We start from the raw sequence: 13,523 nt of genomic DNA, 5'->3' as shown, positions 1-13,523 counted from the left end.
TTAAGTCTATTTTGGAGACACACCTGCCCGCTTCGCGAGTCAACCTCAGGTTGGCAGGAAGGAGTGAAGGCATCAAATGGATCTGAGTTAGAGATAACGCAGGTTGAAATCCAGTCTGTGACCATAGAACTTTTTATCAGTACCATCGACCTTGTACCGTCTCTCCTTCGTATTCTGTTTGATATGATCCTCGCACACGTCACTGCCCTATGTGGTTGGGCAGAATAATGCTTAAAAGGAGTCAACCATTCTTTTTGATAAAGAAAAAAGGAGTTTCTCGCGGTTCGCTCGTACTTTCGTAGGTTTTTTACCTGTATGAGCACTTTTGGTTTGAATGAATTATATTTGTGACGCCTATGTTGAGTTTACCTTCTTCTCACGATCAAGAAAGTATGTTAAAAAGTGTATATTTATGGTTATTGCAATGTACTTCGATGTTAGTATTTGTTGTTCCATAGCTGATTTGACCTATTTTCCCGATTAAGAAAATACATAACTATAAACATATACAGCTCTGAGAAGCTTTACTTTCGTCAAAAGTTAACTAAGATGGGTTTTGATCAGTTTTTAAATGCATAATAAAAATTAGGTAGTAACATTGTCTTTTATATTTAATACTTAACATTTGACTTTAAAAAATGTACAGTTAAAACTACATTAACAATGGCACTAAGCGTTTTCTTTCTTTATAAACTGAAAAACATTGTTAATATTTTTTAACATTTAGAGCTCGAATTGGTACATCCAGCATAGATCTTGCCGACTGCTTCAAAAGGAGTGAAAAATCATGATTATTCTTACTCACTATATATTTAACTAAGAAATTGAAAATACATAATAAACAATGTTTACACAGAAAAGTTGATTACATTTGGCAAGTTCCTTAAATTAATATTTCACAGCTTTAGAGACTAAGATGAGAGTTTTTACAATTTTAAATACCGGTGGGGCGTACCCCGGAGGGATTTTCGAAATAAGAATAGGTCTATGTTCATCCCAGGAACCGTAAGAATTTCCATGTAAAACTTCAGCACAATCGGTTGAGTAGTTAAATAAATAAATAAAAAGGCCTTTATTCATGAGCCTTTAGTTCACGCATGAAAGAGAGAAAAAAACAAAGGCACTTTTTCATTTATAATATTATTAGTATTAGGATTATAAGAGGTTGCGTCAGCCTAAAAAGGGAATTAATGATCGAAGTTTTAACTAATTTTTAAATTTTCTTAGCTAATTAAGGATAGCAACGATCATAGCGTTATTTGTAAATTTATGTTTCATGGCAGTTAAGTATTCCAAATTCTGAATCATGCTAATATGTATGTCCTTTGTTATGTACCAAAGTAATTCCAGTAAGACTCCGGATGTTATGCTAAAACTGTATATGGTAAAATGAGGCCCTCATCGGACATTATGAGGGTGATGTCCTGTTTAGTCGGGCAATAAAATGTAGGTAAGCTAGCATTGGAGCTGAAATAAAGTAAATAAACCCAAAAAATAGAGTCTAGAACTACATGTAAATAAACACCGTTTGTAAGATTTACAACAAAACATAATCGTTGATCATACTAATTTACTCGCCAAGAGAGCATCATCGTTGGATGAAATGGATGAAGTCCATTTCACATCAAGTCCGTCTCAGCGTTGAGGAATGATCATTATTTAACCCATCAAATAAATAGTTACAATTTAATATCAAGTAATACAGATAGTCTTTACTGTATTTAACAGTTTAAAGTCTTTAAACTAGACTTAAAATAAGTATATATGTGGATGTATATGTATGCATGTGTGTGTGCCTATTTATGCATAATTTTGTCATTTTGGTTACTTTATCTCTTTCTATTATTTAAAAAATCATTTATACTATTTATTTTCACTAATATGTAGGTATGTATGTGTATGTATATATATATGTATATATGTGTGTGTGTGCGTGCGTGCGTGTGCGTGTGTGCGTGTGTGCGTGTGTGTGTGTGTGTGTGTGTGTGTGTGTGTGTGTGTGTGTGTGTGTGTGTGTGTGTGTGTGTGTGTGTGTGTGTGTGTGTGTGTGTGTGTGTTTTGAAACCCTCAGATGTTGCGGTTGGCGAAATACTAAGTAAATTATTATAATGCTAGACTCTGTTTCACATGTAAAAACTATATTATTTATTTTTACAACTGGCCACACTACTGGTTAAAGTGGCCAGTATATTTCTCGCCTTTTTCATGCATGTATTTATGTAATAATTTATGGGAAATAAAATTCATTTATTCAATAACTCTCAATTAGTGTTTTAACAAAAAAAAGATTTTCTGAAAGACCTTAACCTCATATAAAACTTAGGTAGTTTAAAAATACTGCATATAACAACCGATTTTTATTACAATCAACTTTATCTCTAACTCCCCCTTTGGCTAGTTTATATATAACAATATAAGCTTTCACACTTACTTAAGCGTTATAACGCCGATTTGTAAACACATTATCTACCGTAACTGATAAACACCAACATAGGTACAGCGATTGTTCTTATTCAACCATTGATTAGATATTCCAGTGAATTAAATTTTCAAGGTGGTAGGCGGTCCCTTCCAAAAAAGATTTTTCGCTAGGATGTTACAGTATACATACCACAAGTATTCTTCTTATGTAATTAAAACTGCAAATTATCGTTCCCACATATTTTAAAATGTATTTAAGTATATTTATATTAAGTATATTATAACTCATTTCCAGGTACAATCGATCTAACTTATGACCCATTTTATAGCAAATTAGCAACCGATCGCTTCAAAAAAGATAGTACTGTAGTTACAACTAGATTCCAATCAAACCAGATAGAATGGTTATTATTTGGTTCTTAAACCATATCAACCAGAACTGTGCTATGAAATGTTTGAATTTATTAAACGTTTACACTAAAGAAAAAATATTCACTGTGTTAATTTACGATATAAACCATTAGTTAACAGTTTATAAAGGTGACCTGTATACAACTTTGAGCTAGTGTATGATTAATATAAAAGAGGAAATATTTGAAATTCTTTTTTGAACTATAACTATAATATATACTATAACTTTTATAAACACACTTGACAAAATTCAAGACTAGGTCATATACCAACTTTCACTTGACTAGAATGGTAGTAGATTGTTAATAGATTGTTCTTCAAAAAAAAATTAAAAGCTTCGTAAACGATATCAGCAGTGGTAAAACAAGACGTGTTACTATGGCTGTTTTACGGTTATGTATGTATTAAATTTTGGTTTCTTTCGCCTATTCCATGGGAACAGTTTCTAATCAAAAATATATCGTTCAGCTTCGGTCCTTTGTAACTAAATCTGTCGAATGAAAAATGTATAGAAAGTATCACCTACATAATAACAGGCTACGCTTAGTAAAACTTCAATACGCATAATGTATATCATAACCTCAAACATAAACTTCTGAAAATTTGTCAACTTTTTCCAATAATTAGCAATAAAAAGTATAAAGAATAACAGAATGTTTTACATTTTCCATCGTTATATGTTACAATAACAGGAATAGGACACTTCGAAAAATGGTATCCACTCTCTTCTTCAGGATTAAAGTCTTAAAACAAAGTAAGCAATATAACTACATGGCGATGAACGCATCAAAGCCAAAGACAACAGACCATGCTATTTTTTTTGACATGCTCATCCTTTTATTACAAAATTTGACAAGAAAGAAGATATCTTTTCTCAAAACATCTTGATTATTTTGTAACACTTAACGATGTTGCCATAATCCCTTTCTCATTCCATATCGTATTCCACCGTTAGTAATAAATTTTACGTAGTATAATTATATCAGTGATCAAAACAGTCATTATTTAAAACTCCTTCAACCCGGTTATATACATTTTTTTGGCTGTCAATTAAATGTTTTAGCACCTGCACTATTGTTACTAACGCCGAATCATAGTTGGGTTAAGAGCAAGGTAACAGTAAGTTTAAATCAAATAATGTACAATTTCCCAATAATATAGTAACAGTAATCCTACATGTCCGCCACATTCCAGTGTCTCAGACAATTTCTAATAAACAGAACAACAATAGTAAGTTTTACGAAATGACAACAAAGAGTGACTGCAGGGAAGAACGCAAATAATAAAAGACACATTTCAGTTTACGATAGCTTGCAGCTTATTATGTTAGGTTAGATGTTATTGTGACCTTAACATAAAGTCTTCCACCAGATATTGTTTCAAGCATAATTTTTAGTTCTTTATTTAGATTTTCTTAATTTAAACGCTTTGGAGCCACTAGCGTGTACTTGATAAGGGTGCTATTCTAAAGTAAGCCAATGTAGATCAAAGTTTTACTTAACATAATATTATTCACGAATATTAGCGTGTACACGGTGGTATGTTTCCTAGATATTATTAAGGACTCTGTTTTAAAGCTCTACAGTCTAATAACTATTAGCTCCCTCTCTTGCTTTTGTGGCTGCAAAACTGAAATCTGGACGAGCGCTAATTTGCAAATCTAAACGATACTCGACCGAACTATTTACATGTTTTACTGCCTCGCGTATCACCACCAGCCTAAAATAACAGGTATAGGAATTCAGCGACTTTGTTCAACATTTTCGCCACCTTATTATTTGCTATTTTGCCCGCAATAATCGGCGGTCTTGCGTGCAATTATACACTGCAAGCAGGCCACGGGCGAGCTTTTACAACCTGTTAACTGGCTTTTTCGAGCCATTATGTCTTAATAGTGGAAGATTACTAGGTTTTCTATGAATTTCATTAGCTCTTAACCTCGTTGTGGGATTCTTCACAGCTATCAGGAATGTCTCGTTAGGGTCTCCACACCTTTAAACGTTCTTCCCAAGAAATTAAACGTTCTGTTTTTCATAATACTGAATACTACACTTTTTCAGTAAGAAATAGCATAAAAACTCAAGTTCCTATTTTAATTTTTATGAAAATTCTCTGCAATCTAAGTTCTCTTTACCTAATTGTGTGATATTTGCATGAAGATACGAGTTGATCAGAGACGATATAAACTCGACCTATTTTACCGAAGATTACACTTACCACTATTTTATATTAGTTCACATTGTATATAAAACAATGTGCACTATTGCATTTTGTTATAAAATTCCTTAAGGAACAAGACAATTAATTACCCAGTATCTTCACACCAAGCAACATGTTTTTGCGTAGTAAAAGGAAGTAAACTGCAAAAGTATTTTACGGCTTTTGTAAAAGCAGTCTATATTTACGGCCCATACTAGATTATCACTATATCGTGTCAGTAACTGCACTTATGCAGGGGTTTTACGGTTGTTTAATGCAAAGCATCTTAGTTTATACCATCTTCCTGCAGCTGTGTTTCACAAAATAAATCTTCCAGTTTAAAATACCAAACCACTATTTGATACGTATCTTTAATGATGTAACGTTAATTTATTACTCACGTTTCAAATTTACTGTTTAGAAAGTTCAGAACTAATTGCAAACTTTAAAAAAATACTTATTAAGGAATATTTAGTGTTTGTTTATATCCATAATTTATTATAATATAGATATAAATGTATAAAGAAATATTTTTAAGTTAACGTAGAGTTTTATTATAAACTATGTTATAGCATAATGAATGGTATTATAACACCAACCCCAATGGTAGACTATAGGCTAATGAATACAGGAGTTAAAAGATCCTAGCGTGTTGTACGAGTTATAGAAGAGGAGAGCACAGACCTGTGAGAGCGTAGCGAGTGGACGGGGCCAAAGTCGGGGCCGCACTGGCGAGATTTGGACTTGATGTCTCCGCGCTCGCACCTCGCGCCTCACACCCCCGCCCGTGCCGCCCCCGCCTCGCACCCGCCCCACGGGACTACCCCAAGAATCCTTGCTCCTTCTTCATGTATCAACCCGGCCTAGAATTATGTGGGGTCGCCTCACTATGTTATTCCGGCCCATTTAATTTTATCGCTCCTACTGAGCTAACAGCTTGCCCGAGAAGCGATTTCGCAAATTTTTTGGCAAATATTTAATGAGTTGGCAGTTAAATCTTTCTTTTGGAAATCCTAACCTTTTTACTCAACGCACAGGACAGTATTTGTAAAAGATTAATCGTTATCAGAACATGTAAAATTAATTTGATTTTGCCTCAGTTTTCATGGAAGAAAGAAAGACTATAAAACTTAGGATCATGACTTTGAATTGTTCTTCCTAGCCTACAAGATTAAGGTAATATCTTTTCCTTTCCCATGCTTGCAGAAATAATAATACTTATAGCAGGAAAATTATTTATCACTTAAGTAAATACTCTGTTTCACAAACAGTTTTATTTCAAAGTAAACTTTATGATAAGTTATAAATTCACAATGGGTTCGGCTGAGAGTGCTTACTATAGTAACAGCCTTAAAAATCAAAGGTTCAATCCCATTAACTCCTTTTGATATTTCATGAGTAAGTTTTTATTCTTGTGAATAAAAATTTACTCGTGAAATATAAAAAGAATTAATGCGATCTGTTACTAACATTTTCCTCAATTCTGAGTTTTGGTTCTCGATCTAAGAAATCCCATTTTTATATGATTTGATTCTATGTTCCTTATACTTAATAATACGCTAAGTGTTAATGTCTTCTAAGCTCTAAGCATTTCTCATTAATAGAACACTTATCACGATAAAAAGATGAGGACAAAGGATAGACGTGTGGTTTTAATATGACAAGGTACGCAAACCCACAAGTCACGTACGTAATGCACATTGCTGAAGTTTCATGAATAATTTCAAGTCTACAGCTCAATTCGCTTGACTAACGAATTACCAAAATTCCATGAAGGGATATGTATAACAATCTAACTCTGTATTTTCTACGTACGTATGAAGTTTAATGCAAAAGTCTAGAGCTTTATTAGGTTGACTAACGCTTACCCAAATCCTGTACAGGAACGTGAACAATAACCATTGTCTACGATGGAATGAAGTTTGATGAAAAAGTCTAGAGCTCAATTTTCCTCAAGTTGTATTGCGGAACACTGGAAGAAAGCAGATAAACAAATAAAGGATAAATTTTGCTAGCCTCCTGAGTAATAGCAAAATTTCAATTCACTCTCAAGATATATTTGTACAAATTTGGGATTCACTAACGCTCAGCAAAAACCTATCTTATTGTAGCCCTTCTATAGAAATGGAACTTCTCGTTTTAGATTATTCTTAAATTCTTTTTCGACACATTATGCGGACATACAGGGCAGAAAAGCAGTTTTGCCAACCCCCGAATCATAATTAGCTGGATAGTTTAATGGAAACCATCTAAATTTTTAACATCACAATAATAAAAAAAACATAAAATATAAAAACTTGTTTAATATTAAACAAACTGTACCCACTTTTAAAACGATGCATATTAATTATATTTTCAGCGTATAATTTCAGAAAAATATTATATAGTTTTGAAATAGCGAATCGATCTAAACCAATCCCGAAAGTCCTGGACTTAAATTGAGTTATCACATTAAGCATGTTGACGACTTATCATGTGACTACTTTCCTTTGAATCCCGACATGTATAGAGAGAACTTTGAATTCTACATTCAACTGTGAGGTGTTCATTCCAAGTGAGATATCACATTAAGCATGTTGACGACTTATCATGTGACTACTTTCCTTTGAATCCCGACATGTATAGAGAGAACTTTGAATTCTACATTCAACTGTGAGGTGTTCATTCCAAGTGAGATATCACATTAAGCATGTTGACGACTTACCATGTGACTACTTTCCTTTGAATCCCGACATGTATAGAGAGAACTTTGAATTCTACATTCAACTGTGAGGTGTTCATTCCAAGTGAGATATCACATTAAGCATGTTGACGACTTACCATGTGACTACTTTCCTTTGAATCCCGACATGTATAGAGAGAACTTTGAATTCTACATTCAACTGTGAGGTGTTCATTCCAAGTGCGGTCATAAAACCTGTGCACGTCTACGTCAGTCGTGTGGAAAGTTCACACTCCGGTTCTCGCACCTTGAGTTTCAAACAGTCGATGTCACATTGTACCTGAGTAGGCACGCGATAATAAATTTGTAGGGCTTTAAAAATTCTTGATAAGTTTGATTTGAAATAAACCAACACAACGGGCTATCGATGGACGCTATAAAACGCTGCAAAAGTCTTATTAACCACTTTAATAAAGTAACTTCATCGCTTGTGTTAGTTAACACATTTGACACATAATAAAATGTCATATGATTGCCCACAGTAATTTACTAATGTGTTTATTCTGTCATTATGGTTATCCATACGACAAAAGTAACAATGCTATAATTTTATGTGTACTATATCTTTACTTTTGACCTTTTGACCCCAAAATCAATAGAGTTCTTCTTTGGACTAAGAGGATCACATGCACAAGTTTCAAGTCTCTAGGAGCTTTCTATCAGATTTCTATAGACGGACAGAGAAATGGACACATGACGACATAATTTTCAGAAGGTCTAGACTTGAGGAAAGTGTCTGGCAGTTCACTATTATTTAATTTTCTCTATGTGTGAGTTCACTACACTCACTTATTTATTGTAGTGGTAAATGTGTAGGTGAATTATCTACTATTCCACCTCTGTCCTTGTATTTTATTTACAAATACATAACTTGTAAACCTTTGAGTTACTTGCTTTCTGCACAGATAATCATTTACCTGGGATTTAACTCAGGGCTAAAAGCGTCGTTAGTTATTTAAAAATGCATTCCTAAATTTGTGTATCATTGTTACTAAAATCGACACAAAAGCAAAAGGTTTTAAGAAGTACCACAAATAGAATCAAAAGTTGTTATTTCATATTTTAGAATACAAAATACACTGTAACAACTGAAAAAGAATACAATACTGAGTTACATATTAAAACCGTAATGCATATAGAACGTCCTATATATTATTGTATTTATTATGTATTGTAACTAATACTTCATTTTTTATAAGTTCACCAATAAAGTAGTTTAGTTATAAAATAAAAAGCTAAAGTTTTATACTTTGTTATGGCAGTTTATCTCTTTTGTGTTTTTAGTTAAAATTTGATATGGAATTAATAGCTAATAGGTTATTTATGTTTTTATAGCTTTATTTTAAGGAGATTTTTCTATTTTGTGTTTTTTAGTTCAAATTTGACTATCAGCACGAATTCATATTGATAAATTACTCTTATTTTGTATTTTCCAATCAGTAACAACAAGAAATCCATCCATGCAAAATTAGAATGTACAGTAATTAGTCATGAATTCATTTATATCCTTTGTAAGTTTCCGGCCTCTGGAAATTCCCAGTCTATTGGAGCTCGTGTCTTCGGCTGATCGCGGTCTATAAGAGATGTCTGATTCTGGAAGGTTTCGGTTACTTTTAGTTGCTGGCTACTCAAATCTTTCCGCTTCTAGAAGTTCCTAATCCCTTTAAACATTTCATCACCTAGAATTCCCTCGGCGCATTCTTTGGCAGTTCTCAATCCCTCATGTTCTTTACCACAGGTAGCCACCAATCCTGGAATATCTACAGGTTCAGGAATACTAATAGCTTACTGTCTACGAGAGTTCCCAGTCTTTAAGATTTTCCCTTTATACAGTTTCAGTATTTTATACAACTTTCGCACAACTATTCTATGAAAAATACACGGTTAACGTTCTGGTGTATACTGGTGACCTCATGAGCGGTAACCTAATATCAGTTAATTATCAAATATCTTTAGGGACCGATTTAATTTCTTAACGTCTTTTTATTTAATTTTCTTTTTTTTTTCAAAAAATGTAAGTATACAACTAAAAGAGTTACATTCTTTCATTAGCTGTCATACCATTGAAATCTCAGATAGGAATTTAAAAAGATGTATTTGTTTTAAATTGGGTCGTCTCATTATTTACTGGCTTTAAGAACGACCGATGAAAAGTATATAATATTTTTTAGCTGTTTTTATTTACCTGTTAAACAATTATTTGTTATATCCTGAACCCTTAATGTTTAGTATATGGATCTTTATTAGTACGTGTTAGTAGATAAACAATTGTGGACCGATTTTCATCAGCCTCTGTCCTTTTCGTCTGTTAAGTTTTCTCTAGCCTTGGGGACGGATTTTAGACCTGTCCGAATCTTTACTGTCGGTGCCCGTACCTAATACTAAAGAGCAGTACTATTATAAACATTCTAATCCCAGAACAACACAATAGCGCTTTGGCAGCCCTTAATGTTTTACTGAAATCTTGAAATTTTAGTACACACAGCGTATAACTAAAAAATAAACAAAAAATATACCATTCCTTTGGTTTTGAACACTTAAAATGAAATCAATACCTATGTAAATTTTCCGATATCTTATCATGATATTATATCATATAATATCTCATAAAATTACACTCCTCGGGAGGGTGTCATTGGCTGAGCTTCAGCGAAGCCTATAATTCGTGGGGTTGGAAAAATTTCATTTCTATCAGTTTGTGTGTCTCCTTGTCTGCACGTTATCTCAAAAACGAACTTACGTACAGACTTGAAGTTATGCATGAAGCTTGCATGAAGTTTATTTTTTAAACACTTATATGAAACCAATTTAATGAACAAAAATATGGATTTATGAAGTGCTGAAACATTTTGATAAAGATTTCGTATGTAGACTTTAAAGAAATGAGTTTTATGATACATCATTTTCGTTTCAAATTCCTTTTTTATATGCAAGTCTTTCAGTGCGACACTCTGCTGAACATCTCACCAATGAAGTGACCCAGATTTGAAAGTGTGTGCTTGCAACCTCAGTAAAGCATATTATTTATTTATTTATTCTTCCAATGTAATTACACCAGTAGTATACATAAATAGGTTAAAAGACCTTTTTATGGATAGTTTGTTTTTGCACTGTTATTTATTTCTAGGTTGCTTATCTGCTCAACAATTATTATCATTACTGTTATATTTATTATAATTTATACTTATTATGTACACTGTCAATCATGTCTAGGAGTAGAGAGAGGGGGGGGAGAGAGAGAGAGAGGGGGAGAGAGAGAGAGAGAGAGAGAGAGAGAGAGAGACTCTCACTGATCAATGTGTTAACTTTTCCCACCCAGAGACCACTAACTTAATAAATGAGAGCAAAGATCCCATTTTGGGGTCAAAACCTGAGCGGAATGCATAGTAACATTGCAATGGAATACCTCACAAGACAGAAACGTAAGTTAGACTCAACCTATACTGAAGACAGGGATACCTTTCTTTTACCAAAATTTGAAGCGGTCAACGCAGTTGGATTAACCATCGTCGTACGGAGATGTGGACAAATTGAAAAATAACCAGGTCCAAATTTGTCCTATTATCCTGCAGAGGACGGTCTGCTTACACCAATAAGGAAAAGGAAAGTGGCTCTGCGGCAATAATAGGCCTAATTAGACCCGTGGTGAAGACGTGACGACTGCGCCATAACCTCTGAGATACTACGGGGGCAGCCAATCAGCTGGGCGATCTGAGGCGCCAGCACGGCCTCCTGCATATAAATGGCAACAGCTGATCCGAATACTGATTAATTGCTTCAATATAATCCATGACGCTAATTAATCAATTATACTCCACCGCCCATTCATCAAATTATACTGAAGAATAGATTATTGAAAAACTTGATCATTTTAAATCTAAAACCTGTTTGGTGTAGAATTGCGGTTTATCTCTCGAGTCCTATTAATAATTGGAAGCAGCACTTAGAGTCTAATTTCGTACTTAGGGTCCCAGATTGAGTACTGAAGGGTTGTATTTGAATACGAAATCCATGTCTTAGTGAACGATTAATGAATTATTATAAGCAGTCATTGGACTCTTTCAATCAATTATCTCTGCTCTGTTGATTTTAATACCATCCACAACGATTACTATGAAAGTTTAACCCTTTCACTACTACTGGGACACATATGTCCCAGACAAAACAGAAAAAAATATAAATGATAATTTGTATGAAAATAAAGGTAAATTTAAGTGTTTTTATGTATGTGGGGTATTTAGTTTTTGTTAGGTTGACAACCAGCTGCTCCACAGCTTCAACTTTTCTAGCAACAGCTTTTTTTATACTGGCCATATTGTTGCAAAAACGTGTGCTGTTTGAGGTTATGGTCATGTAATGTTAGTAAATAATTGTCTACTATGTTTAAACGTGTTATGTAGTTCATTAGTGAGTTAGACTTGGTGTTCGCGTTGGTCATATAAGTAGTTCTTATATTTGGTATAAGTTTTTACCAAATTTTTCAGTGAACTAAATTTGTAATTGTTTCACGGGACACATATGTCCCAATGGTAGAGGATAGTGGGACAAATATTCCATTGGTATAGGAGTTAATATGGGTGACAATTTAGGCTCAAGTGAAATTGACAAGGAACTGAATGAGTTTCCTTCTGAAATCATCGAACTATTTTACGATAGTGACAATGATCCGGAATATATTCCGACAGACAATTCTGATAGTGAGCAGGATGAACCCTTTTCTGATCATAAGTTGGAGGATGCAATCTCTGAGTTACCAGCAGCATCATCAGTTTTTCCTGCTGCATCAGTAACATGTAATAATGTAACTTCTGAAAATGAAATGAAGAAAATGTTGCACTATCGTTTGATCGGTTTTTTACTTCTGTAAACATACTGAATACCATCAGCCACCCATGTGTTGCTACCTGTATTAATAATAGAAAAAAAACATGCCACACTTTGATAAAAAGCTGGAAAAGGGAGAGTTCGACTTTTTGGGGAATGATCTTGGTGTACTTGCTGCTAGGTGGAAGGATTCAAAAGGGTTTATGGTCCTCAGCAATTTCCACAAGGATACAAATGTTCAGCGAATGCAAAAAAAAATGGCGAGAAAAAACTAGTCCCATGTCCTGAATCAACTGCTTTCTATAACGAAATCATGGGCGGTGTAGATCTTTCCGATCAGAAAGTTAGTATCTATGATTTGAAAATCTAAGAAGTGGTGGAAGAAAAATAGTAAATAATAAAATAAAAAATTTAAAAAAAAATTACATGTTATAATTTAATAAAAGGAACAAGATTATAACAAAATTTAAAAAAATAAAAATTGGTAGTGAAAGGGTTAATGCTGATCTGTGACAGTCTGAATTTAAACTTTAATTATGTTTGTCTTTATCAAGCAATAAACTGTTTCCTCAGTGTTATCAATACACAACTGATTTCCAGAAACGTAAACTTGAATAAGCGGCCTATAATCGTTATTCTTTTGTCTTATCGAATAAATTGACTGTTTTTATCCGAATGAATAATTTAATATTACAATTATATATGATTTCAACTTAGTTACAGTAAATTTAATATAAGCAGTATACAGCAAGGAGTAACTAATTTTTGGACTATATCAAAATGGCGATAATATAAGAGAAATTATACGAGATATTTCTATATACAAGTAGGTTTGTCTGCTGGTAACCCATGTGGAAAATCCTTTCTTCCATTTCACAAAAGCGGTTGCTCACTGCTATCCGAGCTAGATATAAATATTGGAACGTTTTTCTGATATGTAGGTTTG

The 13,523-nt window shown here is 33.5% G+C and overlaps 1 protein-coding gene across 1 annotated transcript in view; it reads right to left on the bottom strand.

Moving 5' to 3' along the window:
• LOC124356742 (cardioacceleratory peptide receptor-like) overlaps positions 1 to 5,777 on the bottom strand; it is a 223,180-nt gene extending 217,403 nt beyond the window's left edge. Inside the window, exon 1 of the mRNA XM_046807929.1 lies at positions 5,716 to 5,777. The gene's annotated coding sequence lies outside the window, so the exon portion shown is untranslated. The remainder of the gene's footprint in view (positions 1 to 5,715) is intronic.
• Between the last annotated feature and the right edge of the window lie 7,746 nt (positions 5,778 to 13,523).

Source organism: Homalodisca vitripennis, chromosome 3, assembly GCF_021130785.1.
Source record: "Homalodisca vitripennis isolate AUS2020 chromosome 3, UT_GWSS_2.1, whole genome shotgun sequence".
Classification (NCBI taxonomy): Eukaryota; Metazoa; Arthropoda; class Insecta; order Hemiptera; family Cicadellidae; genus Homalodisca; species Homalodisca vitripennis.
This window is presented reverse-complemented; position numbering and strand designations above follow the sequence as displayed.